The following is a 7,093-nucleotide window of genomic DNA, read 5'->3' as shown; positions in this document are numbered from 1 at the left end:
GATTTACCCAAATATCCCTTTATGTTTTATGTTTCCTATTAGTAATTTTCCAGACAGCCACCCCTACCAGGCTCCTTGGATATAAATTCCCACTTGCTCATGCTGTTTTTGAGATTGAACAAGGCTTTATAGTGAGGTCTCTTTTCCCTTATAAGAATATTATTGAATAAATCTGTTTTTACTGCTTTAAGTAATGTTCAGCTATGAGTTCTCTGACCTTAAAATCAATCACTCTATTCAGCACAGCAAATCTCTTCCTTGCCTAATTAAGAGTCATGAAGAGACCAATGTGTCCAGGTGGCAGTCTTAACTTCTAGTTCAGGGGAATATCACTGTTTTTTCTCCTCATGGAAGCATTCCATCCTCATAAATTAGGTTCTCTAGGTCCGAGAGCATAATGTCATGGAAACAGTAAGCAAAAATGTTGCGAGTGGGAACAGAAAACAACTAATACTCAACTTTCTTTGGGTTATTTGTATGGAAATATGTTAATATAAATGTTTCAGACATTACATGAAATTTCTAAAAATCTTATATGTTCTGGTATAATGTTATAAGTCATAATTCTAGTTATTACTTTAAAATGTATATCTCAGAAATAACTAAATTTCCTTGTCAATTGCATTATTATGAACTTTCATCAAATCTTTAACCGGGGTCATTTTTAAGTCTTTTGTCATTTACAGACAGTTCTGGGTGTACTCTGATGCTTTTGCAAAACTGTTTCATCTTCAAGGAATTCATGGAAAAGACTCTGACAAGTACAGGTTTCTGGTAACTGACTATACTGCTGAACTGAATGAATAAGCATTTTCAGAACTCTAATGGAAAACTGATGAATTCATAAAAGTGCTAACAAAAGATCAAGATAAAAAAGTTAGATTTTTTAGAAATGGCGGCTTCGCTAGGAGGCATGTTCTCCGGGCAGCCACCGGGACCACCGCCACCCTCTCTGGGCCTCTTGACCCAGGTTTCGCTTCTTCAGGCCACACCAGGTGTTCCGAGGACTTCTAACAGTACCTTGGTGGACGAGTTGGAGTCATCGTTCGAGGCTTGTTTTTCTTCTCTGGTGAGTCAGGATTATGTCAATGGTACAGATCAGGAAGAAATTCGAACTGGATGTCTCGGAACTGAGGAACGAATTACAGCGAAAGGATGCTCTGGTCCAGAAGCACTTAACAAAACTGAGACATTGGCAGCAGGTGCTGGAGGACATCAACATGCAGCACAAAAAGCCAGCCGACATCCCTCAGGGTTCCCTGGCCTACCTCGAGCAGGCATCTGCAAATATCCCTGCACCGATGAAGCAAACCTGAGGAAAAGCCACCTGAACATGAGCTGGTGGCTGAGTCAGCCCAGACACAGTTTTGCCAAACATCACGTCTTGTAGACATGACATTTTGGGAGAACTCTTTGCCAGAGAGTGAGATGATTTAGTTTTGTGCTCTCATCTAAAAATTTCCCCCTATTTTTATAAGCATTATTTCTGGAGTACTTTATAAAATGCTTATTGCTTTGGTAAACCAAGTATATTGTCTTTAGCAAAATTTAAGACTGTTAATATGATGCCATTTACAGATTCTTTTTTATGTTTTTGTTTTTTGCTTCTTGTTTTTATTATTTTTATTTTTGTATGAGTGTTTGTCTCTCTGTTTCCAGTTTTAGACTATTTTGTATGATCTGAGGGGAAAAGCTTGTATGATCTGATCTGCATATCAAAGGATGAGGATTTTGGTTGTAAGGCCTTTTATGATAATTTACACATCAGTGGCAGTATATAAAAATATGTAAATTTGCTGTTTTTCAAGACTGAACTACCTAAAGAAGAGGAGTCTAATGCAACAATGTAACACTTCCAGAACCTCAGAATGAGGATATTTTGTAAATAGGTTGGAAGAGGATTATAATATCATAGGTTAGTGTAGTAACTGTTACTGTACTGCAGTAACTAGTGCTATAGGAATCCAGCAGTATCCTTAATGTTGACTTTTTTTTTTTTTTTGCGGTATGTGGACCTCTCACTGCTGTGGCCTCTCCTGCTGTGGAGCGCGGGCTCCGGACGCGCAGGCTTAGCGACCATGGCCCACGGACCCAGCCGCTCTGCGGCGTGTGGCATCTTCCCAGACTGGGGCGCAGGCCCGTGTCCCCTGCATCGGCAGGCGGACTCTCGACCACTGCGCCACCAGGGAAGCCCCCTTAATGTTGACTTTTATTTGGGGTGAGTTTATATTTTGTGTAGTATTCATTTAGTTTTGGGGGAGGGTAGAAGAAGTGATATTTAAAAATTTATGTTATTAGGCCATATGTTTTGATTAGGTAGTAAATTTACTTTTAAATTGTGAGTCTGAGTTGTAATTGCATTTCTCTCAAAATGACATAAGTGCATGAGCAGCTATGTTTTATTTTTTTATTTTATTCTAATTAATTATTTTTGACATCTGTATTGGAGTGTGGTTGCTTTGCAGTGGTGTGTTGGTTTCTGCTTTGTAGCGGGGTGAGTCAGCTGTGCATGTGCGTGTGTCCCCATGTCTCTTCCCTCTTGCATTTTCCAACCTCCCTGTCCCGCTCCTCTAGGTGGTCACAAAGCACCGCAGCTATGTTTTATTGATGATCTGACTGAGATTAATGTGAGCTTCCTACTTCCAAGTTCAGCCTTCATCTAATTTCACCTTTCTTTGGAAAATCAGTACAAACCACAACCATTTTTATTGCCCAGTTGTTTATAAAGTTTTATTCAAAGACCAAAGATTTGATGGTGCATAGAAGAGACAACTGTTTATAGGCCACTTACTGGGCCAGCACCAAAGGATTGAGAACATATTTTGACCACTAAAAGTTGTACTGGCTCTTGTCAAATTGCACTGCTCCATCAGAGGGTCAGACAGCTCAGCGTGGACTGACAGTGAGGTCAGCATTGTGAATGGCCATTCCCAGTTCCCTTTAATCTCCTGAGCATCCATGCAATGGGGAAGCAATGCACCATGAGGCAAGACTAGAGGTTCAGTAGATCTTTCACTTCAAAGAATAATCTAGAAACCATCACAAATGACCAAGTTGATGCTACAGTCATTGAAGTTGAGATGTATGATGGGGTGAGGCTCAGTTATTCACAGAAAAATCCTGGCAAGGCTTAATTCCAATTCACGATTAGTATTATTACCCATATTTTGCTTAAACTTCAAAAAGCCCCTTAGAGGTAGCTGTTATTCCCTCTATAATCTTCATGTCCTGGACCCACGAAGTCAAAATATTTGATCCAAGTATGCCAAAGTCTGCTATAGTCCATTCCTAGTAGTTTTGTTTTCTTTGGTTTTTTAAAATTGGCTTTCCTGGTTATTTTGAGCTTTGTTTTATTTCTCTACCTATTGAGGTTACATGTGTATTTTGGAATTATATCATTTACATAGAAACACTTTTCAAGTGAAGATGATCAGTGTCCTAGGAAAATGAAACCACTTTAAAAGTAGACCATGGAAATCACAAAGTCTGATATTCCACAATGCGGATTGCAGTCTTATGGACACTGGAAATACCATGGGTAGGTCATCAGTAACAATAATATTTCGCTATGGGCACTTTCTGATAACACTGGCTTGTTTTATCTTAATGTCACAATGAAACAGTATGAAATGTTAATGCAAGAATTTGTTTTAGCTATGTATGTAAATCATATTACAAGCAAGTTATTTGGTTGGTTGGCTTTTTAGTTCATTCCTTCAATCAGATGCTTCAAAAGAAATGTGTTTCAAATGTCCACTTTATGATCAGTTTAAGGATAAGTTTAGAAAGAAAAATATTTGGTAAACCATTCCTGGTGGGCTGAGCCCGGCTTCTGCTGGACTTCTTTGGGCTGGGCTTTTTCATCATCTTGTGTCCTAAAAACAAACAAAATGTTTTCTTAGATGGTTTTGAAAATTATTCAATAAACAATACTCTACTATCCTTTTAGGGAAAGATAACACTTCTTTACTCTTAAAAAGATACTAGGGCTTCCCTGGTGGCACAGTGGTTGGGAGTCCGCCTGCCAATGCAGGGGACATGGGTTCATTCCCCGGTCTGGGAGGATCCCACATGCCGCATATTTTGCAACATGTACTATTTATTTCAAGCACAAATTAAACAACCCCCTCCAAAAATAGGTAAAAGAAGAAATGGTTAATCAATACAGTATTACACTTTATGGCTTCTTCAAAAGTTATCTGATGTGCTCTGGCATTTCAATGAGGTTGTGAAACTAGCCTAATAAATTGAAAAGGGGAGATGGTAAAAAAAAAAATTAATTACATGGGACTGAGTGAACTGATGAGGATGATTATAATTTTTGTCACTTCCTGTTTGAAAAAAAATAAATCCCACAAGTACTCAGAGGCCAAAAATATACAAATCAATTTTCACTGCAAAGTGAAGGAGCTGTTATAGTGGAAGATTGCTGGACTGAATGTCAATATTATGACATAGTATGAGTGTGTTTCTTGTTTGGTAATTGAAATCATTGTTGCTTTTGTTGTGATCATCCATTTACAATGCTTGGTGTCAGTTTATTTATCTCTTATAAAAATAAAATACAGTGTGTGTGGAAAAAAAAAGTTAAAGATACTCCAAAACAATGAGATTTTAATAAACGTAGTGCTTTGGGGCTTCCCTGGTGGCGCAGTGGTTGCGAGTCCGCCTGCCGATGCAGGGGACGCGGGTTCGTGCCCCAGTCCGGGAAGATCCCGCATGCCACGGAGCGGCTGGGCCCGTGAGCCATGGCTGCTGAGCCTGCGCATCCGGAGCCTGTGCTCCACAACAGGAGAGGCAACAACAGTGAGAGGTACCGCAAAAAAAAACAAACAAACGTAGTGCTTTCATCATATCCACTTTAGACTTTTATAGTTGAATTCCAAAAGTGACTTGCTTTTGTTGAATCTGGGCCTTGTAGTTAGTACTAACTGGAAACAATTCTTCTGCAGTGAGTGCATCTCTGATTCTTGTAACAAATTTCACTAGATAATTTCCTTTCCTTCATCTTCCAATGGAGAAGAAAGACAATATTCATTATTAAATTATTCGTTAATGATTCTTTAAAAAATGTTGCTAGTGGGCACTAGGAGAAATAATGAGTGGTGTCCCTCCCACTTTAACCCCTGATTCCTGAACCCATGAATACTGGATATCAAAGAAACAGTACCCTTATTCAAAGCATATACAGCTCCTTGGAGAACCTTGTCAGAACACTTATGTTGTTACCTCTTGGCATTGTAAATGAGCCACCAAAATGTCCTTCCACCATGATATCAAATCATCTGCTTCAGGATTGTGGGTCACATGGTAAGACAGTAAATTGAATGAACATGGTCCCATTACCACAAATCTTCTGTGTAAAGTAAGTTTCTTAATCTGAAGCAATCCTGAGTAAAATACCAGAAGAGTGGATAAGGCATTCTTTAAGTCCACAGGTGATAGTTTTGGCAGTATCATTGCATAGAGGTAAAGCAAAGTGTGCTAAGGTTGTGTCTATTCCAGTAATGAAAAGTCCATCTCCTTCCATTATATAAAGGATCAATTGTAATCAACCTGTAACTAGGTAGCTGGCTGATCACCCTATGAAGTCGTTCCATATGAGAGAATCAGTGTTGCTCTCAGCTCCTGGTTTATTGAGCACTCAGCCTTGGTGAGTGAAATTTAATGTTGCTAACTCTTGCATAACTTCCATTCATGCAACCATAGCTACTTTGTTCATGAATTTGTTCATGAGCCCTTTGGGCTATGGCAGTGACAGCTGGGCAAAGAGGCTAACTAGTACCCATAGAATGCATCATCCTATCCACTTAATCATTGAAATCCTTTTCTGCTGAAGTCTACCTTTTGCAAACGTTCCATGAAAGGAGAAATATCTTCATGGGTTTTTTTTACCCATTGAGACCTTTACCAAAATCTCATTGTCATTAATTTTCCAACCATGTTCCTTTCAAGGTTCTGACTATCAATCCAAAGCATTGTCCCCAGTTCAAAAATGTTACATAATGATACATAGCAGCACTTCTGGACATTCCTTCTTACAAACAAATTGAGCAACTGGATAAACTGCCTGATATCGTGCCACTGGGATGATTCCCTTTCCAGAAAGGGACTTTATGGCTGCAACTCTCCTCTTTTGGGTAATGACTACATATTGTGCAGAAACATTATTAAACCAGGCCTGCATTTCTCTTTCCTTTGTCAACTACTAAGAGTGTTCCTCATAAGGTCATAAGTGGAGGTTAGGAGAGAGAAGGCAGTGCTTGAGGAGTATGTTCCATGGGCTTAGGGCTTTTTATCTAATTGTTTTTGCCTTCAGAGTTTGCCCTGACCCTATCATGCATATATCATTTTTTTTTAAGGTGTGGTACTTCAGTGCATTCCAAATGCTATGCCTTACCTGATCAGATACCACTCAATTCAGGAGGAGCAGTGCTGGTCACATGGTAACTTGGCAGCCCATGGTCAAGCATTCAGTCTCTCGTAGGTCCAGTAGCAGGCCAAGAGCTGTTTCTCAAAAGTAGAGTAAGTATCTGTGGATGATATCATGACCTTGTTCCAAAATCCTAAAAATCAGCCTTGTGCTTCACTTATAGGGGTTGCCAAAGGACCCAAGAAAAATCTTTTTCTGCCACTGAAACTTCTAGAGCATTGGGTCTGCTAGAATACATGGCCCAAGTTGCAGAGCATCTTGCATAGCAGGCTAGACTTGTTGCAAAGCCTTCTCTTTTTGTGAGCCCCACTCAAAACGAGCAGTTTTCCATGTCACTGGATAAATGGGCCAAGATTAACAAACCCAAATTAGAAATATATAGCCTCAGAAATCCAAAGATGTTCATTGTCCTTTTTTCTTGGTTGTAAGAGGAACCAGATGCAAAAACTTATCTACTTATTTGTGTGTGTGTGATTAAATATATATATAATATATATACTTATATATAATATATGTATGTATATATATTATATATTATTATTATATATTTTATATTATATATATATATATACATTAGCACTTTATTTCTTGACTTTTTGATGATAGCCATACTGACAGTTGTGAGGTGATATATCATTGTAGTTTTTATTTGTGTTTCCA

At 38.8% G+C, this 7,093-nt stretch overlaps 1 pseudogene; it reads left to right on the top strand.

Moving 5' to 3' along the window:
• The first annotated feature begins 892 nt into the window (after positions 1–892).
• On the top strand, positions 893–1,538 carry LOC116749399 (annotated as a pseudogene).
• The last annotated feature ends 5,555 nt before the right edge of the window (positions 1,539–7,093 follow it).

This window comes from Phocoena sinus, chromosome 2, assembly GCF_008692025.1.
Source record: "Phocoena sinus isolate mPhoSin1 chromosome 2, mPhoSin1.pri, whole genome shotgun sequence".
Taxonomy (NCBI): domain Eukaryota; kingdom Metazoa; phylum Chordata; class Mammalia; order Artiodactyla; family Phocoenidae; genus Phocoena; species Phocoena sinus.
Note: the sequence above shows the minus strand (reverse complement) of the source record. Positions and strands in the feature narration are given on the sequence as shown.